We start from the raw sequence: 27,465 nt of genomic DNA, 5'->3' as shown, positions 1-27,465 counted from the left end.
TAGCCTATGGTTCCAATATATTTAGCAACATTTTTCCTTCCCACAGTCCATAGTAGATGTCAAATTCTCATGTAGCCGGTAGCAGGGTTTCCTAGACCCCATTTCACAGTGGGGCAGCCCTTCTTCACTCCCCACTTGACACAGCTAGGTCTCCTCTTGTTCATGAGGCTTGGAGCCCTAGATTTCCCTGATGTCATGTTAGCAACTCTAGCCTACAGCCAGGTTTGCATGCGTCAGTGAGCTGTCTGGACTTCAGCACCTTCTCACATTTGGTTTTGGATATCCTCTTCATTTCGAGTGCCTGAATATGTTGCTCACTCTAAGTGAGGCTATATACCTCTAACTTCATTTTATCTAGTTTCCACTTGCTATAAGGTAAATATGTCCGCACAAAGTTCAAGTGTTGGAAATTTAATCACTAATCTAGCTATTGAGAGGTAAGACCTTTAAGAGGTCATTAGGTTATGAAGGATCTGACCCCTCATGAATGGATTAATGACAGCAGTGAGTTGCCACGGGAGTGGGTTCCTTATAAATGGCTAACTTTGGGGCAGACATTTGGCACAGTGGTTAAGAAACCACACGGGAAACCCTCATTCCATATTGGAGTTCCTGGGTTCTGCTCCTAGCTCCACTCCCAACTCCACCTTCCTGCTAATGCACACCCTGGCTTAAGTGCTTAAGTCACTGCCAACCACATGCGAGACCTGGATTGAGTTCCTGGTTTCCAGCTTCAGCCTGTCCTAATCCTAGCCTTTGTGGGCATTTGTGCAATATACCAGTGGACAGGAGAGTTCTCTCCAATTGACTCTTTTATTCTCTCTCTGTGTGAATGTTTCATTCTCTCTTTCTCTGTGATATTCAATAAATAAGTAAATATTAAAACGGCCTGCAGCACCAGCATCCCATATGTGCACTGGTATTAGTCCTGGCTGCTCCTCTTCCAATCCAGCTCTCTGCTATGGCCAGGGAAAGCAGTAGAAGATGGCCCAAGTCCTTAGGGCCCTGTGCCCATGTGGGAGACTGGAAGAAACTCCTAGCTCCTGGCTCCTGGCATCAGATCAACGCAGTTCTGGCCGTTGTAGCTATTTGGGGAGTGAACCAATGGACATAAGATCTTTCTCTCTGTCTCTCCTTCTCACTGTCTGTAACACCACCTCTCAAATAAATAATAAAAATCTTAAATAATTAAATAAATAAATGGATGAGTTTGGCTGTCTTTCTGCTTGTAGATGCATTTGTGGTTCTTGCCTTTCCACCCTCTGCCATGGAATGATATATCAAGAAGGCCCTCACTGCATGCTGATACTCTGATACTGGACTTCCCAGCCTCTAGGACCATGAGAAACAAGTACCTCTTGTTTTTCGCTGGAACGCGAGGTGAGCCGAACCTCAATAGCCCGAGACACCGGCAGGCAAGCGGAGAGAGGAGACTAGAGGGAACGACCCCCGGGGGGGGGGAAGTTCACAAGGCTAACTGGAAGAGAGAGAGAGAGAGAGAGAAAAAAAGGCGACTAGTACGGACACGGGTTTCTCTCTCTCCGCTCACCTCTCAAGGGCGAGCAAGACAAAGAGCAGGCGCCATCTTGGACATACGTCATAAGCAGAGCGACCTCAGGTCTGCACCGGCCCTGAGCCTAGCAGAAAAACCTGACTCTGGGCGGGGCGAATTAACAGGAGATTAGGACCTAGTAAATTTGTGGTGCTACTGAACTGAGACTGTGCAAAAAGAGATGGTGGGGGAGAGAACTCACGGAATTCACGTGAGCACTCTCCAGAGACGCTACAATTCCGTAACTTTGGCAACCCAGTGGGAGGCTGAAGGAGAATTTGAGCCCACTCTGAGGGCCGAACAGATTCCCTGTGGGGATCTTGGGAAAGAGCTTCCGATCTCTGGCTCCTGTGGGTATATCATTTGCCTGCTAACTACCTCCAACTTCGTTCAGCTGTGCGGAATTACTTCCCTTTTGAATCAAAAAAAAAAAGAGAGAGAAAGATTTACCACGCCTAACCTGGGAGTGTCACCTTTGGCACACCAAACAGAGCTCTCAGGCCACACCCATATCAAGCCCTAAGGCTCCATCAAAAACAGATAGTCCACTTAATCTAGAGTCATAGTATAACAAGAAAAAGCACCACAGTGAAGAAACCAAATATCTCCAATATGCCAAATAACAAACGCAAAAACCGAGGTAATAAAAACAAGGAAGTCACTATGACGCCCTCAAATGAAAAAGACACCCCAATTCAAGATTATGAAGATGATGACATAGAAGAAATGCAAGAAGCAGATCTCAAAAAATTGAATTATCCAGTTTATAAAACAGTTACCACAGCATACAGCAGACACCACTTCAGATGTTTGGAATGCAAACCTACAAGAAGTGCTTGTATGTTATCACAAACTTGATACAAAACATTTCAATGATAGTATGAGAGATAAAGTTCCAACACAGTCTCAATTAAGACTGTAGACCTAAATGTCATAAATTTAAAATTAAGAATTAGAGTACAGCATTTATTACATATAAATAAGCACAGCGGGTTTATCTGAGTAACACAAGGCTGGATTAACATGAGCAGAGTGAATAATATAATCCAGGAGCTAGCAAACTTAAGATAGAAAATACTTCAGGTTTTGTGTGCCACATGCAGCCTGTGTGACACAGTCTTCTTTAGTTATGTTTGCCTGCTTGCTTTATAACCCCTTAAACATACAAGACCATTCGTAACTCACAGTCCAAAATGCAGACTAGTTTCCCAACAAGATATAGGTGGAGTATTCCTTATATAAAAGGCCGGGACAAGAAGTGCTACAGATTTTAAAGAGTTTTTCAGAGTTTGGAATATTTCACAAATTTTATCAGCTGGGCATTTCTCTTCTAAAAATCTTATTCTGTAATGTTCTGAAACTTGAAAAATTTAAAGTGTCATTTAGGCAGTCAAGAAGTTTTGGATTTTAGATAATTACAGGTTTTAGATTTCCTGTTAGGGATGTCCAACCTTTACAATTCAAAACCACATCATTGTCTCAATAAATACATAAAATGTGTCTGATAATATCCAATATCTATTCATGCTTTTTAAAAAATTATGCATACTCTAAGAACATAACTCCCTTAACCCAACAAAGATTATCACTAGAAATTTATGGCAAACTTCCCTTCTGAATGCAGTCTCAGAAAGATTTTCTTTAACATTCGGAACAAGGAAAGGATGCCTACCACACCTACTTCTACTAGGCAAAAAATACTAATGGTACAACATTTAGAAGTGGGGATAAACAACACCCTCACTATAGAACAAATGATATGATTGTTTATGCAGAAAAACTCAGAAAGTACAAATAATTGGAATTGACAAGAGAGTTCAGATGTTCATAAGATTAATATATCTGTCTATCCATGTGTCCGTTAAATGGGTGATCTTACTCGTTAGGAGCTCCCAAAGGAACTATATGAAGCAAGCCTCTTCCACAGAGAATCCTGCACTCACTTCTACAAGAGCAATGGGATCCTAGTGACCTGAGATTATCCCTTTTAGAGGATTCAGCAGTCCTTAATGTGAAGATCTCAAGTTCAAGCTCCTATCCAGTGATGGAACCCAACATTTAGTCTCCTGCTGCTGGCATTGTTGTTGCTACTTGCCTCCAGGATAAACCCAGCATCTGTTCACCATGCTAACTTTGATTTCCAAATGCTGGAGCTGATTGACATTGCTGCTTGTTAGATTTTTGTCCTTGGAGATTTTTCTGATACCAAAAGTACTTTATTCAAGATCTTGCTATATTATATAGAAAGATATTCTAGACCAAAGTGTGATTTATAAAAACTATTACATACAGAAAATACATTGGAAACAATCTTTTCAGATGACACAGCATAGGTAACTTGTTTTCTCTTCTGCATTTCCATATCGTCTATTTATAATCTGTTCATTTTTATAACAAAGAAATAATATATTTAATTTTTAAAAAGAAGTTGTGTACAGGACATGGTTCAAAAGCTTTTTGAAAGTATTTCTGAAAACACCAAAGAACACTTATCAAACATATACCTGCTTTTTAAATAATATCTGAATTCATTCTCATAGAAATCCTCATTATCCTTATTTTTGCAGGATATTGAGGCCCAGAAATGTTGAGTAATTTGTCCAAGAACTGGGATTTCCATTCAGGAATACTTATTCCGAGGCCAGTGCTTTTTCTACATAACTATGCTGACTCCCACAGACAACATTTTCATATTACCACCTGCCAGTTCCAATCAAGAGATAGTAATTAAACAATTCTCTGCTTTTGACAATAATATTTAAGCTACCAGCACTTTAAAGAAATTAATATGAACAGCTGTTTATCTAATGGAAGATACTGTATCTCAACACAAATTACATACTATTACAGAAAAAAGTCTCCAATGTGACACAGTTATGATGCTTTTACAAAACAGGTTTAATTACATTATTTATTAGAGGATAAAGCATAAAAATGTTGTTTACTGACCAATATGTTTATAAACATGTTCCATTTGCTTAACAGAGAAACACAAATTACAGTAACAATGATATACCTATCAAATTGGCAAAAATTTAAAATAGGAATAACCAGATAGACAAAAAGTGAAATTATCGTATATGTTAGGAGATAATGCAATTGGTAAAAATTTGCTCAAGAACAAATGATACATGCACATGAAAAACATTTTTGGCTTTTCACCTAGTTTTTTTTTTTTTTTTTTTTTTTTTTTTTTTTTTTACAGGCAGAGTGGACAGAGAGACAGGCAGAGAGAAAGGTCTTCCTTTATGTTAGTTCACTCACCAATGGCCGCTGCGGCTGGTGCACTGTGTTGATCCGAAGCCAGGAGTCAGGTGCACGGCCCAAGGACTTGGGCCATCCTCCACTGCCCTCCCAGGCCACAGCAGAGAGCTGGACAGGAAGAGGAGCGACTGGGACAGAATCCGGTGCCCCGACCGGGATTAGAACACGAGGTGCCGGCACCACTAGGCGGAGGATTAGCCTACTGAGCCGTAGTACCAGCAGGCTTTTAACCTAATAGTTCCTCTTCTGGGAATTTATCCTAATGAAAAAATTTCAGTTATGTATATAAAGATTTAGCTACATTAGTATTATAATAGTTCATTTTTCACTACTCTAACAAAAATATTTGATGTTGGGTAACTTTATAAGGAAAAGAGGTTTCTTGTCTCACAATTCTGAAAATTGAAGGGCATGGCACCAACATTAGGCAGCACTTATAAGGACTTCATGGTGACTGGCAATGCGTGGGATGAGGCACTGCAGCCCAAGACAGGAAACCATAGAGCAATTCAAGAGGCAGTGTTGCTCTTAGACTAACTTCTCTTTTCCCTTCCAAATACCACTGTCAGGAATTTGTAACAGGTAGAACACAACGCTTCCTACCCAAACCTCCCTTCCCTCTAAACACGCACTTACATAAGAATGACAGAACCAGACACAAAACCTTCCAGAACCCAGAAGATACATGGAGTTTTCCAAAGTCTAAACAGTACAAAACAAGAAAAGGAAAAGAACTAAAGAGATGAGGCAAAAAAGAGAAAACAAAAACAAATTATGACTGGAAAGATCTCCACTTTGTTCTCAACCAATGAGGAAAGCCTACTTTGAGATATGCAATACATGAGAACTCACTCTTGTAAGTTAGGTTCAGAGCCATGTTTCATTCCACCTTAATAAGCTCCCATAGAATTAATATTCACATCTTGGAGTCTACTCCTGAGTTAGTAGACATGCATGAATTTCTCCAAGAGTCACACAAAATAGAAGAAACAAGCCATTACACAAGAGGTGTTCTCCTACCTTAACAGCTTCTCCAAGAGTTTGCTTGTTGTCGGCTTCCTCACTGGAGTGCAGTTCCAGTCTATAATTCAACTCCTGTAATTGTTGTGCCTGTTCCTTCAATAGCATTTGTGCCTGTTGTTCCCAAAGTAATGCATTACTGAGTTCTTCACATGCACTTTCAAACTTCTCATGGGTGATCAGTTTCTTTAAAAAGGGGTGGGTGGGGGCAATCAGTTATAAACTAACTCATTTTACCTTTTTTTATTCAGAACTATACTTGTTAACATTAGCAATACCATGTAAACATTTCTAAGTGCCTGATACATGACAAAAATACAATTTTTTCCTTCATTTTGCAAGATAAAAATATCACCCTGAGTTTCAAAATACAAAAGGCATACTTCCAAAGTTACTATTTTTAGCTAACTAAAAATCTCACAGAACTTATTCCAAATTCTATAATAAATTCAGATAATGCTTAGTTCCAATCGTCACACATGAAAACTTTTTATAAAGAATATGATCTGGGAATTAAAATCTTTAACAACTTCCTAGACTTTTCATTGACTACCTAAAGGGCTGTGTCCAGTGGATGTTACCAGATCTCCCTAATGAAACATCTACTCTACATCATACCTACCTCTTCTACTCCCATTCCCACTATACAATCTTGTTTTATTTTCTTCTTATTGTCCTTATCTAAAGTCACCTCACTTTTTTAACTGCCTGTCCACACTCTGCCTCCACAAATGTAGTTTCACTGAGTAGCAAACCCAGTACTGGCACTCAGTAGGTACTCAATAGTTACTTGTTGAATGAAAGAACATTCATAAGTAAACATCTGCCAATAAAACTGTATCCCATAATGCACAACACAGTTTTTATCTCATCTCTCTCTCTGCCTGTCACACAAATAGATAGAAAAATCTTTTTAAAAAGAGAGAACATAAGAGATAAAACATTTTTTTAGATTTAGACATTTGCAGAAAAATGAAACTGTAACTGAAGAATCAGGATTACTTGACCTGCCTAACTCAGAAGAACTCTTTGCCCTTTGAAGGTTTATCTACTTGAAATAATAATGAACTTCAATAATTTATATTATCATAGGATTCCTAACTAACCCAAGATATCAAATCAACCTAGGTGTCTATCAACAAATGAATGAATAAAGAAAATATGGTATGTTCCCATAATAGAATACTATTTGGCATTAGAAAAAAGTGAGATCCTCTCATTTATGAAAATATGGAGAATCTGGAGAACATTATGTTAAGCAAAGCAAACCAGGCACAGGAAGATAAGTAACACAAAATCTCACTCATGCATAGAATCTGGAACACAATCTTAAACAGAGAGGGAGTCACCAGAGGCTGGGATGGGGGCGAAAGGAAGAAGTTCATAGAAAGAGGTTGCTTAAGAAGTGAAAAGTTCCAATTAGATGGAAGCAATAATTCTGGAGTTGTAGTTACAGCACTGTGATGATGATGTCAATGATGATATATTGTACAATTCAAATGAGCTACAAGAAAATTTTGAATGTTTCACAAGACAGAAATGGTTTTGAGGTGATGGATATGCTAATTACTCTGACTTGATCAATACTCTATGTATCAACACATCACACTGTACCCTATAAATATATATATAATTATTATATGTCAATTAAAAATAAAAGAAAACACACAATATATATACACACACAAAGTCTGCTACTGCCTATTACCATAAATGTTAAAACTGCAATTTGCAACTTAACCAAGAGATAAATGGAAAAATATATTTATTCTGAGGTTAAACCTGCAAAAGTTGTTTCCTCAAGTAATGGGATATTAAAAGTAGTTGGTTGCTAGTTTTAAGGAATAAGCTGGTGTCGGATCCTTCTTAGTGCCCCAACCCAGATTCGGTTCAGAAGGTGAAGGTGGGGCTCTGTGGTTCTCTGGCTCCCATTGTTAGGGAACCATTCATGGAGAAAGTAACTGTAGCGCCGTTTGAAAGGAAAGTAGAAAGGTAACCATGCTAGCGGGTAAGATTTGAAAAGGGATGGCCTAACTAGACGACCTAACCACAAACTGTCATTGCCATGACTACGGGACCCAGGGAGGTCAGAATATGGGTGGGGCTAGCCTCTAGAAACTGTATATAAGGGACCCTCAGATGCTGTAAACCAGAGGTTGCTCAGCCTCTCTCCCCGGTCTGCAGTGCCTTGTGCCTGCGGGGAGAAGCTCCTGGTCCGTAGTGCCTCGTTCCTGCAGGAGTAGGCTTGAGTGATCTCTCCTCCTAGTCGCCTTGAGTATCAATAAAGTGTGTTTAGCTTGACCTTCCTCAATCTCATCGACTCTTCCTTCATGGCAACCTGGACAGTTCCCGGAGGGGGAGATCCTGACAGCCTGCACCGGAACAGGGACCTGAAGTCAGATGGTGAGGAGAGGAGCCCTTGAGGAATCATTGAAAGGGTGAGTAGTGGTGGTTGAGAGACCACGATGGGTGGGACATCCCAGGCAAAAGAATATAGATAGGCACTAGAGAGTATAGAGAAGGTGAAGGTCCTTCCAGGCCAGGCACCAAGAGGCAAGGAAGTGAAGTGCTACTCACCAGGAAATGTAACAAGGGCTTGTAAGCTGGCAGCAGCTTGTACAGGATGGGACCTCCAAGATCTGCAGAATTTCTACAAAAAGGAGAAGGCGCCACAACAGGGAAAGATTATAAATGTGCAGTAGACACCCTTAAGGTGTTAATTTGTTGTGGCAAGGGATTAAATGATTAAATCCAAAAAAATACAGGAGATGCCTGTAAGCTCTATGCTGTCATAACAGAATGCAGGCAAAAAACCTCAGGTTATTCCCAGGTAGTTAAGTAAGGAAGAAAAAAGCAAAAGAACAGTCAGCTTACCCGATAATGATAAGAGGTGGTAGACAAGAATGAGCCTGTGGGACCTGGACTAATAGCTGCTTGGCTTAAACACGTTCAGGAACATGGTCTCACGCACCCAGCTACCATCACTTACTTTGGGGTAATTTCAATAAACTTTACATTGGTAGACATCAATATGCTACTGAATGTAACTCCTGGATTTGCAGCGGAGAAACAGCTAGTCATAGATAAGATAAAAGAGAAGGTGATAGCATGGGATGAGATGCATCCCCCTCCCCCAGCCGATGCGGCTGGACCAGTGCCACGAACATCAGATCAGATTAGGGGAATTGGATTATCACCAGAAGAAGCAGCTGGCCCTAGATTCGCTGATGCCAGAACTCTCCATAGAACATGGGTTCTTGAGGCGCTTCAAGAATGCCAGAGAACTATCAGTGGGGCCCCTAAAGCAGTCAGCATCAGACAAGGGCCCAAAGAACCCTACCTGGAGTTTATTAATCGATTATTTACTCAGATTGATATGGAAACATCTAGAGAGGACTTGAGAACATATTTAAAGGACACCATGAACATTCAAAATGCTAATGAAGAATGTAAAAAGTTGCTTAGAAATTTAAGACCAGGAGATTCATTAGAAGAAAAAATGCATGCCTGTGGAGAATTTGGATCCACCTCCTATAAGATGGCCGTGCTGGCAGAGGCCTTAAAGGCTGGAGATAGACAGCAAGGGTCAAGAAGTTTTCAGGGAAATTGCTACAGGTGCAGAAAAAAGGGGCATATGGCAGGAAATTGTAGGAGTGTAGAAAAAACTGTGCTAAAATGCTATAATTATGGGAGAACAGGATATATGGCAAAAGTATGTAGACAGCCCAAAAACGGGAAAGCGGGGGGCAATGCCCCCCGGACCATGATGACGTCTGCCCAGAATACCCAGTCATCTATCCCGCTGTCTGCCCCACCCCTGGGGGAAACACAGACGGAAGCCCCTGCGACAGGGATCTACCCGAAACTACCAAAATACAAATAAAACAAAGAGCTACCTGAAAGTAAACCTAGGGGGGGAAGATATAATAGGGCTGTTAGACACAGGGGCCAATTTAACTATAATAAGGGAACAAGAGGCTAAAGCAATAAAAGAAGGGATAACAGAAGGATAGCAAAATATAGGGGGGGTGGGAGGGTGCTCTAAATTACAAAAAATATCACAGGTTACACTGAAAGATAAAAAAGGAAGGAAGACAAAGGCATCCATTCTAATATCCCCAGATATTCCCATCAATATATTTGGAAGGGATATCTTAACAAAGTTAGGGGTAGCCCTAATTATGGTGCAACTCTCTACCCAAATTACCCCAATAAAGATAAAAATGAAAGATCCTAATAAAGGTCCCTTGATTCCCCGATGGTTAACAAAGAAAAATTAGAAGGAATTAAGGAAATAACAAAAACACTACTAGAAGAAGGGAAGATATCTCCAGCAGACCTAGATAATCCCTGGAACACTCCACTATTTGTGATAAGGAAAAAATCAGGTAAATGGTGAATGTTAATAGATTTTAGATAACTTAATAAGTTAGTAAATAAGGGAAGAGAAGTTCAGTTAGGTATTCCACACCCTGGAGAATTACAAAGAAGAAATCAGGTTACAGTTTTGGATATAGGGGATGCTTATTTTACCATCCTTCTGGATAAGGACTTCAGGCAGTACACTGCCTTTACCATCCCAGAGGTTCATAATCAAGGTCCAGGCCATACGTATCTTTGGAATTGCCTCCCACAAGGTTTTGTAGTAAATCTCTTGATTTACCCAAGCACACTAAGGGACATACTAGAGCCCTGGAGACAACAACACCCAGAAGTATATCATTACCAATATATGGATGATATATATATTGGGTTCGATCATTCTCCAAAACACCACAAACTGATCATAGAAAAACTCAGAAAAATGCTTTTAGAAAAGGGATTTGAGACCCCGAATGAGAAATTACAAGAATTACAAGAATTACAAGAGAATATCCTTATTCATGGATGGGGTACTTGTTGCACCCGAATAAATGGACATTGCAAAAACTAGAGTTGCCAGAACTTCCAGAGAAGCCCACCCTAAATGAACTACAAAAGAAAGTAGGACTCCTTAATTGGATGTCCCAAGCTGTTCCTGGAATTAAGACAAAACCTTTTACTCTTATGATGAAGGGAAACCAAGAGTTAAATAGTATCAGGGAATGGACCCCCGAAGCAAGACAGGAGTTACGGACTATAAGGAGGCTATTACAAGAACACAAGCCTTTAAGCTACTGGGACCCCAGCAAGGAAGTTTACTGTACAGTTATGATGGGAGGTAGCACCATAAATTATAAAGTGCACCAAGGATCTGATATCCTTTGGGTAGGTAGACAGGAATTTCCAAAGGTATTAGCAGCATCTCCTCTAACTAGAGCCCTAAAATGTCTACATAAAATCAGACAAGAATGTATTATATGAATAGGGCAAGAACCTATATATATGGTACCTATAAAAAAGAGGATTTAGACATTATGATTCAGGAAGACCCCTACTTGCATTGGGTACCGCAGATTGAATGTATCCATGTGTCTGTAATGCTTAGAAGAGCACTAAGCAGTCTTCAAGGTCATCCCGTGCCAGGACCTACTTAATATGTTGATGGAGGAAGCAAACAAGGGCAAGGAAAATATGGCTTTTGGAGATCAGATGGAGTTAAACTAGTTAAGGAGAGTGAGGGAAGTATTCAAGAATTAGAAAAAAGAGCCATGCTACTAGCCCTTCAAGAAGGACCCCCGATAATGAATATAGTTACGGATTCCCAATATGTATATACATTAATTGAGGCCAGACCCCTACCTGTAAATATTGAAGAACCCTTGCTTAGAACCATACTAGAAGCTATAGAAAGTAAAGAAGCAATTTACATCCAGTGGGTGCCTGGACATAAGGGAATCCCAGGCAATGAAAATATTGACAAATTAGTTTCACAAATAAATACAACTCAAATAAACCTGGTAGTACAAGGTGGTCACATTAAGAAAAAAGAACAAGAACAGATTGGATCCTCCATAAATGCCCCAAGAGATCTAGTACTTATGCCAAAGGTAATAGAGACCCTTAACCTACAAACATGAATTATCATAATCCCAGGATAGTGGGGGTGGATAACAGAAACACCAGAGATGACTGAGGCCAAAGTAAAAGTAGTTGGAGGTTTCATCAGCCCAGGAGATCAAAATCCTTTAAAGATAAGATTGGTCAACCTATCCCAAAAAATAGTATATGTAAAAACAGGACAACTAGTAGCTCAGTTAATTTTAATGCCTTTCCTCCATGACACAAGTAAGGCACCAAACATCTTTTTTCTAGAACATATTGAGACAGCCACGGATGATCATGCTAAATGGCATAGTGATGTGTCATACTTGAGATAACAATTCAGCTTACCAAAAATTGTAGCAGAACAAATAATAAAGAACTGCCCCAAGTGTGTGCATAAAGGAGGAACTACTCCTCATATTAGTAGATCAGGGCCAGGACTGTGGCAAATGGATGTGACCCACTATGAGGCCCGGCTAATTCTGGTAGCCATTTCTCAATGGCCTCATCTACTGGCCTTCTATGGGCTAAGCTAATTCCTAAGGAAAATGCTCAGGAAACAGTATGGGGAATATTAGAGCTACAGAACCTATTTCATATCCAAGCACTCCATATAGATAATGGCCCTAACTTCACAGCGGAAAAGGTCATGGGACTGTGCCGATATTTAAATATTGATCATACCACAGGCACACCCTATGATCCACAGTCACAGGGAATGGTTGAGAGAGCTAATCAATCCTTAAGACAAGAAATGGATAAATTTGCCGATGTGGTTCAAACCATTGAAGCACGGCTACAATTGGCTCTTATCGCCCTTAATCAAAAGAAAAGGGGAGGAAGAGGGGGCTATACTCCTACTGAAAGATATATCCATCAGAGATGGCAAGAATTAGAGCAAGCGCTCCAACTCCAGAAATTTAAAGACAAAAAACTCCTTTGCTTTTATAGATTATCCAACAGTAAAGACTGGAAAGGGCCCACTACCATCCTTTGGAAAGGAGAAGGAGCAGTAGTGATCGACACACCTGAAAAGGGGATTATTAGCTTGCCCCAAAGACATGTTAGGATGGCTCCAGCCCCAGGACCTCAGGATTTGGGAATTTCCAATTAGGCACTAATGGAATATCAATTGCAATTATCCTGTCAAAAGAACTCATGTGTTTGTAAGGTGCTTTTTTACAGAAAGAATTAGGGATTTCATATTCCAGAGCTAGGACTAAAGAACTCCAGAAATGACAACAGCAGCAGCAAACGGAGATGGGACCCAGATAAAGGTAAGCTAATTGAAGGTAAGCAGATGTTTAAATGATTTAAAATATTAGGCAACTAAATGAGATTGTGGGAAAGATTTGAACTACTTATGCTCAGAGCTTATGGATTGATAATGACAATTATCATCTTAATTATATTGCCAAGTGTTAAAACAGAAGAACAAGTGTTAGGCTTAGTATAAAATACAATGGTCAACAGTTCGAGATGAGTTTTCTGTCTCTTTTATTTGTAAAAATGGCTCACAGCATAGATATATTAGATGTAGACCTCCAAGTAATAATCAGCCAACACATTGTTTTTGGCAGGCAGGATATGAAATGTTTCACAAACATTTTGTAAAAACTCCAGTAAGGGAAGACCCAGGAAGTTGGGCCGGCAGGACAGAAGGGGAGGTATTGTATGCTAGATGCACACACCCATTAGATTCTAAAAAGGAGCTCGGTTGCTATATAAGGGACTTGGATGGGAAGATAGAATGATAGCATTCTTGGCTCCATATATGGTGGTAAAGGCAACTCCCTTCACATATGTATCAGTAAATATGTCTGATTTGACTATACCAATAAAACCGATGCATAAAAAAAGAGACTTTGGAGTAACAGCAGCTATTGTCGCTACAGCAGTGTCAGCAGCCATGGTAGCTGGCGCTGTGACTGGAGCACTGGCTCTAAGCACTACCCAACTACAGGGAGATGCTTTGGAGTCCCTCCTGAAGGTAATTCAGGAACAACGGGCTCAGCTAGGTGACCAGTCAGCACTGCTTAAGACACATGCTATGGGGCTCCAGATGCTCGAAGCACACACAGTACAAATAGAATAGATAATTACTATACTAGCTTTGGAAAGAGAACTCGAGTGTGAAGCGATTGGAAGAGTTTGCATTACCACCATTCCATGGAACAATCTATCCATTCCTAATGCAATGCAACTAACTGATATGTTCAAACACAACCATTCTACCTGGCTAGAGTGGGTAAATGCAACCGCTCATCTTGAGGCTAACATTACTAAGAGAGCTCTACAGATAATACAGCTTCAAAATATAGCGCATTTAAGATAGATCAAGTCAAAACAGTGGAACAGGCAATACATATTCTGACTGACACAGTTTCCTCTTGGCTCCCATCCTGGAAATGGTTTAAAATAGGAGCCTATCTTACAGCACCTCTTCTCAATTGGACGGAATTTCGCGAAGGGATACCTAGCCCTCCGAAAGACACCCAGCCCACCAGAAACAGAAGAAGAAGAAAAAGAAGAAAAAGAAGATCCCGAATCTGGAAATCAAACCGGGATATGCTCAAGAATGTTCATCCCCTGGGCCCAGCAGCTCAACGGGCTTTGCAGGGCTACAAGCACATTTAAAGAAAAGAAAAGGGAGGACTGTTAGGGAACCATTCATGGAGAAAGTGTTTGTAGCACCATTTGAAACAAAGTAACTGTAGCGCCATTTGAAATAAAGTAAATGCGCAGTAGCACAGCTTGAAAGAAAAGTAGAAAGGTAAACACGCTAGCGGGTAAGATTTGAAAAGGGATGGCCTGACTAGACGACCTAGCCACAAACTGTCATTGCCATGACTACGGGACCCAGGGAGGTCAGAATATGGGCGGGGCTAGCCTCTAGAAACTGTATATAAGGGGACCCTCAGACGCTGTAAACCAGACGTTGCTCAGCCTCTCTCCCCAGTCTGTAGTGCCTTGTGCCTGCGCAGACAAGCTCCTGGTCTGTAGTGGCTAGTGCCTGCAGGAGTAGGCTTGAGTGATCTCTCCTCCTAGTCGCCTAGAGTATCAATTAAGTGTGCTTAGCTTGACCTTCCTCGGTCTCCACGACTCTTCCTTGGTGGCAACCTGGACAGTTCCCGGAGGGGGAGATGCAGACAGCTATTCATCCTGGAACTCAGCAGAGGCCTAGAGGGGATCTGGGGAAATGTCAGCGAAGCTGCTCCACACCCATGCACCTAATGCAGACAGCAGCAGCAGCAGATAGACATCAAACTCTCTCCCTCTCGATCACTTTTTTAAAAGATTTATTTATTCATTTAAAAGGCAGAGCTACAGAGAGGCAGAGGCAGAGAGAAAGAGAGAGAGAGAGAAGAGAGAGACAGAAAGAGAGAGAGAGCACGAGGTCTTCCATTTGCTGGTTCACTCCCCAGATGGGCACAATGGCCAAAGCTACATTGATCCAAACCTGGAGCCAGGAGCTTCCTCGGGGTCTCTCACATGGGTGCAGGGGCCCAAGGACTTCATGTGCATTTGAGCAGGCTTCACTTCAGTTATGAGATTGCCTGGTGAAAAGGTCACCAGCATGCGGTGTGAGAACAGCAGTCTCCACTCAGCCACGGGGATAGCACCAATGTCGCCAATCTGGTAGACATCCTGTAGGGCAGATGCTAAGTTGTCAGATGTTCAGCTGGTGGGAGGAGGTGAGCCAGGACTCCCAGCAGTGTGAATCACTGGCATTGCAGTCATGCTGGTGTCTTCCCTTCCTTGGAAACGTTGCATTCCCAGTGCTGACGATATTTTCACCATTCCAAACAGAAATCAGCACAAGTGCTACCGTGTCTCGCCAGTGCAGTCCCCAGTCGTTACCAAGACCCCCATGTTACGGGAGTGTGAGCCCTGGCTAGGCTTGGGCCAGCTTCCTGCCTCCAGGTGAGGGAGAATCAAGGAAGACATGTGGATAAAGGTGAGCAGAGAAGCAAACTACTTCAAGACAGAGGGAAACTAATGTTTATTGCAGCACAATTCACAATAGCCAAGACCTGGAACCAACCTAAATGCCCATCAATGGTAGACTGGATAAAGAAATCATGGGATATTATTCTTTAGAGTACTATACCGCAGTAAGAAACAACGAAATCCAGTCATTTGCAACAAAATGGAGGAATCTGGAACACATCATGCTGAGTGAAGTAAGCCAGTCCGAAAGGGACAAATACCATATGTTCTCCCTGATCTGTGACAACTGACTGAACACCAAAAAGGAAACCTCCTGAAGTGAAATGGACACTATGAGAAATGGTGACTTGATCAGCATAGCCCTGACTGCTAATGGACAACTTAATACATTATCCCTCATAGTATTTTTTTTGTCTGTTCTACTTAATATGACTGGTTTAATTCTGTAATTATCACACAGTTATTCTTAAGTGTTGAAAATTAACTGAAATGTGATCCCTGTTAAACATAAGAGTGGGAATAAGAGAGGGAAGAGATGTATAATTTGGGGCATGCTCGGGCTGACTTGCCACAATTGGTAGAGTTGGAAACATACCAGGGGATTCCAATTCAATCCCATCAAGGTGGCATGTGCCAATGCCATCTCACTATTCCAAGTGATCAATTTCAGTTCACAATTGATCATAATGAAAGGACTAAGAGTCAAAGGGAGCACATAAACAAGTCTAGTATCTGCTAACACCAACCGATAGAATAAATAAAGGGGAGAGTGATCCAACATGGGAAGTGAGATACTCAGCAGACTCATAGAATGGCGGATGTCCTAAATAGCACTCTGGCCTCAGAATCAGCCCTAAAGGCACTCGGATCTGGCTGAAAAGCCCATGAGAGTATTTCAGGCATGGAAAGCCAAGACACTCTGGCAAAAAGATCTCTGTGAGTGAGATCCCAGTGGAAAGAACAGGTCTTCAAAGAGGGAGGTGCCTTTCTCTGAAGGGAGGAGAGAACCTCCACTTTGACTATGACCGTGTCTAAACAAGATAAGAGTCGGAGAACTCAAGGGGCTTCCATAGCCTTGGAAACTCATAACTGGTGCATAGGGAGATTACGGATGCCATAAACAGGAGTGTCAATTTGTAAAGTCAACAACAGGAGTCACTGTGCACTTACTCCTCATGTAGGATCTCTGTCCTTAATGTGCTGTACACTGAGGCTTAATGCTATAACGAGTACTCAAACAGTATATTTCACTTTGTGTTTCAATGGGGGTGCAAACGATTGAAATCTTTACTTAATGTACACTAAACTGATCTTCTGTAGAAAAAAAAAAAAGAAATTATCAATTCCCAACTTGACTCTCACTGGGATTAAACATGACAATAGGTCTGATCTGATTTCATCATCATTTTAAAAAAATCATCTATTATTTTTCACTTTATGTTTCTATGTGGGAGCAAACTGTTGAAATACTTACTTAAGGTATACTAAGCTGATCTTCTGTATATTAAGATAATCGAAAATGAATCTTGATGTGAATGGAAGGGGAGAGGGAGTGGGAAAGGGGAGGGCTGTGGGTGGGAGGGACGGTATGGGGGGGGAAGCCATTGTAACACATGAGTCATACTTCGGAAATTTATATTCATTAAATAAAAGATAAAAAAAAAAGACAGAGGGAAAGTCCACAGGCGGGAGCAGGTTAACCTTCAGGGAGAGAACGCTGCTGCTAGCAGGGTTTGGGGCTGTCCTTTCCTAGTCCTGGAAGCACAGGGGCCAGTGTCTGTGGCTTAAGTGAACATTCAAGTAGGGTTAGGCTTGGGAAGGGTTTGAGGGGCTTCCACTTGCAGGCCATTTTTGGGCATTTCCCAGGTGTCATGGCATCAGGTGGATGATGGGAGTGGGGCTTGGACAGTGCACACAAGGTTGTAGTGCACACAGGGCTCTCTCATTTCAGTTTCCCTCTTTCCCTGGGAATCTTGGTCCTTTCTCTCAGCCTCTGAATACATACCCTTATGCTTCCCATTTTCTCTGAAGCTGGGCTAGTTTTGTGCCTTATTCTCAACAAAGATATGGAAAGTGCTCCTTCTGAAATTATCTTCCACTGAAGCTAATGCTCATGCCCATTACACAAATACATTTCACTCCCCTGGGAAGCTCCCTGTACTACCAGCCTTATTCAAGTGCCTCATTCCTTGGGCCCAGTTGGTCCCCCATACAAAGAGCAGCAGCTCATTGTCCCAAATGTCATCCTAGATTGTGTCTATGGTCCTCAAGGAAATCACAAATTCCATCCTTCCATGGCAACTTTGGATTCCTTGTCTGGCCTGGGCTTATGCAATTTTTATCTCAGAGTGTTGCAGCTCCTGCCAACCTCTGAGCTGTCCACAGTGCTGATGCTGTGTGTGTGGCGCAGGCCATGGTGCTGACCAGTGGTGGCCTGGGCCTCAATGCCAAACAGAAGGCCAGCAGCTCAGGGGCTTGGACATTTTTTGTTCTTCACCCTGCTCGGGGACTTTGACTTGCAGTTCAGGACAGATGGAATCTCATTTTGGTGTTTCTGGACAAAAGCCATGGATTACGTGAGATTTGTGTGATGGAATCTTTATTCTTCTGGTGAGAGCAACACCTACAGAAAGGGCAGCAGGGCCCGGGGCATCTTGTTGGAAGATGTCAGACAGCTGGTACTCAGTGTCTTGAGGTATCAAAGCTAAGGACCACAGAAAACTGAAGTTTCTTCATTATCCTATATAGGCATTGGCTTAGTCTTTACAGAAGTATCTAATAGGATAAATTACTTTCTTATGGAAACACACAGTTGGTATATTATACTTTTTGTTTGTTGTCTTTCTGTCAGGAAAATTTCTGAGCAAAAATCAACCCATTCACTAAACATGGGAAAATACTAAATGAGACAGAAATGTACTTTGTACTCATGTCCCCTAATACATGACAGCTCTTAGGATGGTCAGCTTGGTGCACTGTAACTTAAGCATTATATTCAGCATATGAGCGGTCTCCACAGGGAAACATGATCACAGGCATGTGGATGAGCACACAGGTGTGTGCGTATGGTAGAGAGCATGAAGCTCTGGTTGAGGGGTGAACAAGAGACCCAGATTGGAGTTGCCAGCATTGGTTTCCCACCCCCAAGTGCCCACAAGCACCAGGGCCTGGAACTCTGTCCAAGGACAGGGACCCAAGTACTGAGCATCAGCACTGCCTGCCAGGGTGCGCCTTAGGCGGCAGCTAGGACTCCAACCCAGGCACTCAGATGGGGAATGCAGGCCCCCTAAGCCGTGCCTGAGGCACTGAGCCAAAGGCCTCCCCCGAAACTTGATTTTACAAATAGTAATATTAATACTAATAACAGATGCTATGTTGGAGAGGAGTTTTAGGTTTTCAGGAAATCGAGCAGGTGCACAGTTCTCACGCAGCCCTCCCTTGTGGGTCAACAGCTTCCTCTGTCATGATCTCGTGTGTGTGTGTGATATCAGAAGAATAGAAATGTGGGCTTATCCTCCAAAGTCCAGGGTCAGCTTCAGGTCCAGGCTTTGTGCCATGCGCTTGTGATGAGGCAGAATACCAGGTATAAAACATGACAGCATCGTACAGAACAGCTGCCCTGCTCTGGCAGTTGGCTAGGAGGGGTTGACGGCATGCAGAAATGCTACCCTAAAGCCCAGCTCCGGGGCATTGGAGCAAAGACCAGGGCAAGGGGGCCAGTGTTGCCTTCTCCTCTGCAGGTCCTAGGATTCTCACCCAAGAGGCGCCATCCTGAGCTGGCACTGTGGTGCAGCAGGTAAAGCCGCCATCCCACATGGGTGGCACTTTGTGTCCTGGCTGCTGCAGTTCCGATCCAGCTCCCTGCCAATGGCCTGGGAATGCAGCGGAGGATGGCCCAAGTACATAGGCCTTGGATACCCATATGGAAGTCCTCAAAGAAGGTACTGGCTCCTGGCTTCTCCCTGGCCCAGTGCTGGCCATTGTGGCCATCAGGGAGTGAACCAGCAGGTGGAAAACCTCTGGCCCTGATTTCTTTCTCTCTCTGTGTGTGTAACTCATTCAAATAAGAACTTAAATTCTTTTCTCCCTGGTGAAAGGAGCCCCAGCCCTGTGTGTGATTCCACTTCCCCGGGGTGTTGTTTGGGCTGTGCCTCTGTGACCCAGGCCCTGGGCAACCCAGCAGCAAGGGAGAATTTCCCACAGGACCACTGAAGATCAAAAGTTAGGTTGACTTGGCACAGAGACCCTGGGCCACTGGCTTCTACAGCAGAGCTTCAGAGAACTCGGAGTCAATGAACAGATGAAACCCAGGACATCCACAGAATTCTGGGCCACCTCTCCCAGAATTGGGTGGTTCAGGATTCAGCCCCCCTACCAACAGTTGGAGCCAAAAAACCAGTGGAGTAGGTTCCAGAAGCACTGATCTCCATGTCGGAGCCCCAGGGATTCACCATTTGGGGAGTGACCCACCAGATGGAAGAGCTGTGTCCTCTGTCTCACCCTTTCCGGAACTACCTTCCAAAGAAATCAATCTGCTAACAGAGAGGAAAGAACTGACCCACAGCAGTGTTGGGAGATCAGACTGGAAAACCCCTCCAGGGAGAGACCTGGGCTTTGGGCTTTAGCTCGCTCCTTCTCGTGGCTGCTCTGGACTCTGAAGCCCTTGTGCAGTGCCGGGCAGCGCCAGGAAGTGGCCGCTCGGGGCAGCGGGCAGGGACTGGCAGGAGCGCTTGGTCCCTTGGGCTCCCAGAGCCGGGAAGCCGAGGTGCCAAGCCAGAGCACTGGGGCCGGGGCGTGCTCTGTAGAGCGGGGCGGGGGCTGCAGTGGGGTTCCTGCACAGGAAGAGGGAGCAGCACCCACACTGCCTCGGCCTGACCTGCTGCCTCCTTGGGGATGACTCAGTAGCCCACAACACAGGGGTCTCCCAGTGGGAGCTGGGGCAACTGTAGAGGCTGACTCAGTGCTTCTGTGACTGAGGGAGCCAGGACCCCCACCCCACCTCAGGACCCCAGGGTTGTTGGTCCTCAGCAGACCTACTACGTGGAGGCAAAGTCAGAGGCGGGGCTGCATGCAAAGGAAGCAGGAAGGACAGAGGACGCAGGCAGGAGGATGAGGGGTCCGGCTTTATTTCTTTATATGTTGGTGGGAGGATGGTTGTGTTTTTGTAGGGTGTTTTTTGTTTTGTTTTGTTTTTTTCTTTTCTTTTTCCTTTTTTGCCATTACTGAGCTTTATTTTCTTATGCTAGAGGACGCACGCCCAAGCTCAGACTGGCCGAGTGTGGGGCACCCTATTCACAGTCAGAGTCTCCTTTAAGCCTGGGGGTACAGGTACTCTGCTAGGTCGTCGGGCTCCTCGTCCTCGAACAAGCTGTACATGCGCACGAGCTCCCCGACGTCATGGGGCAGCGAAGCCCAGGGTGCAGAGGAGTCTAGATGGATATTGTGCAGATCATCGGGCAGCGGGTCCTCAGCAGCCTCGGGCCCTGCGCCTGGGAGCCCCGTGGCCCTGCTCTGCCTGAGCGGGCACGCTGAGCTCCAAGCCTGTTGGCGGCGGCCTTGGCGGAGGCAGTGGAGGTGGAGGAGGAGGAGGCTGAGGTGTGGACTCGCTGGGCTGGCGGGACTGGCCCTTTGGCTGCAGTTTTCTTTGCTTGGCGCGCTGATTTTTAAACCAGGTCTGGGGAGGAAGGGAGGGAACAGGTTACTCCAGAGGCAAGGACCCCAGGGAGACCCCATGGGCCTCAGAAGCTCGGGGCCCTTGTGGCGTGGGCACGCTGGGCTCAAGCCTCTTTCTCAAACGCTGTGCCGGGCCCGGGAGGGAGCCGCAGGCATCAGGTAAAGGGGAGGGGGCCGAGCAGCCTCTGCCCTGCTCCCAAGCGATCCTCTGCAGCAGAACCTAGAATTTTCCGCGCTAGGCTTTGCACCACAAAGGCTCAAGTTCTGGGAGCTTGGTCTCTAAGGACACGGCACTGAGAGGTGGGGAAACCCTCAGAGGGGAGGCCTGGTGGGGTCATTCGGCCATGGGGTCGCGTGGCCGCCGTGTGCCCTGGGGGCAGTGAACCGGCCGATGGAAGACACCTCTCTCTGCCTCTAACTCGTTCAAAGAGATAAATAAATCTTTAAATAAAAATTCTGTCTCATTGTCTCTCATCCAATATATTTAAAGAAATACAATTTGGAAATGCACTCCGTGTACACACGTGTTTGCTCCGCCTGCGCGGGTGGCTCTCGGCTGGCTCCTGGGTGTGGCGCCATCCACCAGGCTTGGTCCTGGCCACCACCGCCAGCTGGATCAGACTTGAACTCTTGTGCCCACAACCGCAACCGCAATGCAGCTGCGAGCGCCCCGCCCGGGGGAGTCTTTCTTGTCAAGTGCCCACACGCAGGAAGTTCGGGACAAGTCCCGGGGCAGCCTCTGCCTGCCAGCCTCGCGGGGACTGTGAAGCACAGCGTGCGCATTGGCCATTGCCCTGAGCAGCCAGCGCAGCGGTGACCACAGCAAGTGAGTGCGCGGCGCGGAGGGCGCGGGGCTCAGGACATACCTTGGTCACATACGCATCCAGATGAAGCTCGGACGCTAACTCTTGGACTCGGCTCCAATCTGGGCAGCGGTTGGTTTCTAAAACAGCTTGCAGCATCCCCAGCTGGTCGGGGGTAAAGGCCGTGCGGCTGCGGCGAGAGGACCTGGGCACTGCAGAGGGAACAGCAACACAGGCCTTTGGTTTCCTTTAACAAGAATCCATTGGAGTTCCTGATGCAGGCCTGTGGGTGTTACCCGGTAGACATCAGCGCTCTCAGATTGTCTCCTCTTTTGCTGGTTCTCGCAAAGAATTTGTGAAAATGTGTCTTGTAAGGCAGAGCTTGAACTTCAGGAGGCGAAGATGTCCTGCTGCCACACAAACAAACATACAAAAAAACCCACACACAAACACACACAAGACAGACACACACACAGAGACACACAGATGCACACACAAAGACACACAGACACACACACACATATACACATAGATACACACAAACAGAAAGACGCACACACATATATACATAGACATACATAGATTCATACACAGCCACACACACACACAGATGCACCCACATACCCACCTCCACACCCATATACACACATTCATACATACATACACATGCCTACATACATACACACTGAGACACACCCATCCCCCCACATACATTCAAACACATACATGCGTACATACACAACCAGACACACCCACTCCCAAATACATACATACTTACACATACATGCATACACACATGCATACACACATGCATACACACATACATATACACACATGTACACACATACATGCATGCATACGTACCCACACACCCACACACTCACACCCACACACTCACACCCACACCCACACACTGAAGGCAAGTGCCAAGCATGCAGTTTTCTCCCAGCTCTTGAGAGAGAGAGAGACACACACAGGGAGAGAAAAACTGCATAGGGCTTTTGAGGAAGCCCTCAGCCATGGAAGGGATGGAAAGAGATGGAGAAAGCGCCCAGTTCTGACCATTGTGGCCAGCTGGGGAATGAACCAGTGGATTGAAGACCTTTCTCTATCTCCTTCTCACTGTCTCTCTCTCTGTCTCTCTCTCGCTGTCACTCTGCCTTTCAAATAAATGAATCTTTTTTTTTTGACAGGCAGAGTGAACAGTGAGAGAGAGAGACAGAGAGACAGAGAGAAAGGTCTCCCTTTTGCCATTGGTTCACCCTCCAATGGCTGTCACGGCTGGCGCGCTGCAGCTGGCGCACCACGCTGATCTGAAGCCAGGATCCAGGTGCTTCTCCTGGTCTCCCATGCAGGTGCAGGGCCCAAGCACTTGGGCCATCCTCCTCTGCACTCCTGGGCCATAGCAGAGAGCTGGCCTGGAAGGGGGGCAACTGTGACAGAATCCAGCACCCCGACCAGGACTAGAACCCCGTGTTCTGGTGCCACAAGGTGGAGGATTAGCCTATGGAGCCACGACGCTGGCTCAAATAAATAAATCTTAAAAACAAAGTTTGTTGCCCTTGAATATTTCAGTTGGAATTGTGTAAGCTGAGCCCCTTGAGAAATCTGATGCGTTAGCTGCTATTTCTGTCCTAGGCACTCACCAGACACCTTTCCCCTTGCACACCGGTGGGGCTGGCTGTCCACTGCAGGCTTCATCTTCCACATCGTCTTGTCCCCTCTGAAAGCAAAGTGTGCATGTGTGCTCTGCTGATATTGCTTTCTTTTTAAAACATATTATAGGGCTGGTGTTGTGTCACCGCCATCTGTGTGTCACCAGCATCCCGTATGAACACAGGTTCTAGTCTCAGCTGCTCCACTTCTGATCCAGGTGCCCACTAATGCACCTGGGAAAGTAGCAGAAGATGGCCCATGGGTTTGGGCCTCTGCACCCATGGAGAAGACCTGGATAGAGCTCCAGGTTCGGGGCTTCAGTCTGCCCCAGCTCTGCTGTTGTGGCCATTTGGAGAGTAAACCAGCAGATGGAAGATCTCTCTCCTTCTCTTTCCTTGCCCCCATTCATCTAACTTAGCCTTTCAAATAAATATTTTCTAAAATTGTATGAGTGTTGTTAATTTTAAATGTACAACACAAAAATTGTGAGGAGTTTCCATATACCCCAGCTGGCTGCCCATTAATATCTCCTATTAGTGTGTCTGTCACACATGAGCCACACACAGCTGCCCCATTTTTTAAACCCAGGACCAGATGGATTCACTGCTGAATTCTACCAGACATTTAAAGAAAAATAAGCTGAATTCTCCTCAAACTATTCAGAACAATCGAAAAAGAGGGAATCCTCCCAAATTCGTTCTATGAAGCCAGCATCACCCTAATCCCTAAGCCTGAAAAAGATGCAGCATTGAAAGAAGGTTACAGACCAATATCCCTGATGAACATAGATGCAAAAGTCCTCAATAAAATTCTGGCCAATAGAATGCAACAACACATCAGAAAGATCATCCACCCAGACCAAGTGGGATTTATCCCTGGTATGCAGGGATGGTTCAATGTGTGCAAATCAATGTGATACACCACATTAACAGACTGCAGAAGAAAAACCATATGATTTTCTCAATAGATGCAGAGAAAGCATTTGATAAAATACAACACCTTTCATGATGAAAACTCTAAGCAAATTGGGTATAGAAGGAACATTCCTCAATATAATCAAAGCAATTTATCAAAAACCCACGGCCAGCATCCTATTGAATGGGGAAAGGTTGAAAGCATTTCCACTGAGATCTGGTACCAGACAGGGATGCTCACTCTCACCACTGCTGATAAAATATAGTTCTGGATGTTTTAGCCAGAGCCAGTAGGCAAGAAAAATAAATTAAAGGGATACAAATTGGGAAGAAAGAAGTCAAACTATCCCTCTTTGCAGATGATATGATTCTTTATTAGGGGGATCCAAAGAATTCTACTGAGAGACTATCGGAACTCATAGAAGAGTTTGGCAAAGCAGCAGGATATAAAATCAATGCCAAAAGTCCCATGCCTTTTTATACACAGGCAATGCCATGGCTGAGAAAGAACTTTTTTTTTTGACAGGCAGAGTGGATAGTGAGAGAGAGAGAGAGAGAGAGAGCAAGGTCTTCCTTTTTGCCATTGTTTCACCCTCCAATGGCCGCCACAGCCAGCGCGCTGCAGCCGGCGCACCTCTATGATCTGAAGCCAGGAGCCACGTGCTTCTCTTGGTCTCCCATGCGGGTGCAGGGTCCAAGGACTTGGGCCATCCTCCTCTGCACCCCTGGGCCATAGCAGAGAGCTGGCATGGAAGGGGGGCAACAGGGACAGAATCCAGCACCCCGACCGGGAATAGAACCCAGTGTGCCGGTGCCGCTGGCAGAGGATGAGCCTATTGAGCCGCAGCACCAGCTGAGAAAGAACTTCTAAGATCAATCCCATTCACAATAACCTCAAAACCAATCAAATACCTTGGAATAAACTTAACCAAAGACGTTAAAGAACTCTAGAATGAGAACTGCAAAATCTTAAAGAAAGAAATAGAAGAGGATACCAAAAAACGGAAGAATATTCCATGCTCATGGATTGGAAGAATCAATATCATCAAAATGTCCATTCTCCTAATTGCTAAGGTTTCCACGACCTTATGGGGGAGAGATGTGCTCTCACAAATGCCAGCAGTCCTTACTATGGATCACAGATCTCCAAGAGCCAACAGCTTTAATGGAGATCCTACAAGTAAGATTCACCCCAATTCTAGTGGCCACTGCTCACCTCATACAAAAGCCAGGCCCAATCCCCACTGAATGGGAAAAAACAGGAAACATCTGGGTAGAGCAGTGGCCAATATTACAACCCAAACTTGGCATCCTTAGAGAACTGGTACAGGAACAATTGGAAAAGGGACACATAGAGCCCTCCACTAGCCCTCACAACATGCCCATTTTGTGACACCAAAGAAATGGAAAATATAGGCTACTACAGGATTTGAGAGCCATCAACAAAATCATAAAAAAGATGGTTGGCGTTATAACAATGCCACTTCTTGACTGGAAAAAGAGAAAGTGGGGATGACTTCACTGCAGTTATCGTAACCTCAAGGAATAACTGATTCCACCTAGAGCCAGTTCCCCAGACACCAGCCAGAGGAGCCTGTTAAAATACTCAGATTCCAGGCTGGCATTCCCCATCCAGGGGCCATTCCTAATGGATACCACATAGTTACCATTGATATCAAAGATTGTTTCTTTTCCATTCCCATCACAGAGCAGGATAAGGCCTACTTCGCCTTTACAGCATGGAAGCCCAATTTCCAGCTCCCTGCAAAAAGATTTCAGTGGACAGTACTCCCACAAGGCATGAAAAATAGCCTGGCCATTTGCCAAAAATATGTTTCTCATGTGACCAGCACACTTAAAGATCAGTGCTTGGTCATACATTATGTGGATGATATCTTACTTGCTCACAAAAATGCAGCAACTCTGAATGCCTGTCTAAGTGATACAGTAAGAAATTTACAATTCTTGGGTTTGTCTATTGCCACAGAAAAGGTACAACATTTTCTTCCCTTTCAATTCTTGGGTTATCAAATCTCCTCCCATGTATCTCCAATGGGCCCAAACCTAGAAGTCAAGTATAAATACTCACTTAATGAACATCAGCAACTATGTGGCCAAATCAATTGGCTGAAGCCTTTCCTTCCCCTAACACCTGCAGAGCTTAGACCACTATATGATTTACTAAGGGGAACAGCCCTTCTTCAAATATCACATTGACAGGAGCAGCCAAATCCAATATAGAAAAGATCAACACCCAGTTATCAAGTTTAAAAACCTTTAGATATGACCCTCCGGTGCCTCTACTTGCCATAACCATATATACCCTCAAGGCCCCCTTAGGAGTTATTTGGCAACAAAATGGACCACTTTTTTGGGTGCACATAGCCTGGAGTGAGTGTTGTAAAGTAGTTAACAAAGTAGATGCCATCCTTATGATGGGACTTAAATTAAGATATTATGCCAATAAGATATTTAACACAGAGCCAGACATAGTGGTCCTACCCCTATCACAATTAGAACTGTCGACCGTGATGCAGAATAGCATGCTCTTTCAAACTTTAATGATAAATTTCCCAGGACAGGTTGACAATCACCTGCCAGCGGACTCCAGATGTTACAAACCTTAGAAATAGACTATCCAACACATACTTGCCCAGCTAATCAACCT

The sequence above is a fragment of the Oryctolagus cuniculus genome, chromosome 18 (assembly GCF_964237555.1).
Source record: "Oryctolagus cuniculus chromosome 18, mOryCun1.1, whole genome shotgun sequence".
Classification (NCBI taxonomy): Eukaryota; Metazoa; Chordata; class Mammalia; order Lagomorpha; family Leporidae; genus Oryctolagus; species Oryctolagus cuniculus.
Note: the sequence above shows the minus strand (reverse complement) of the source record.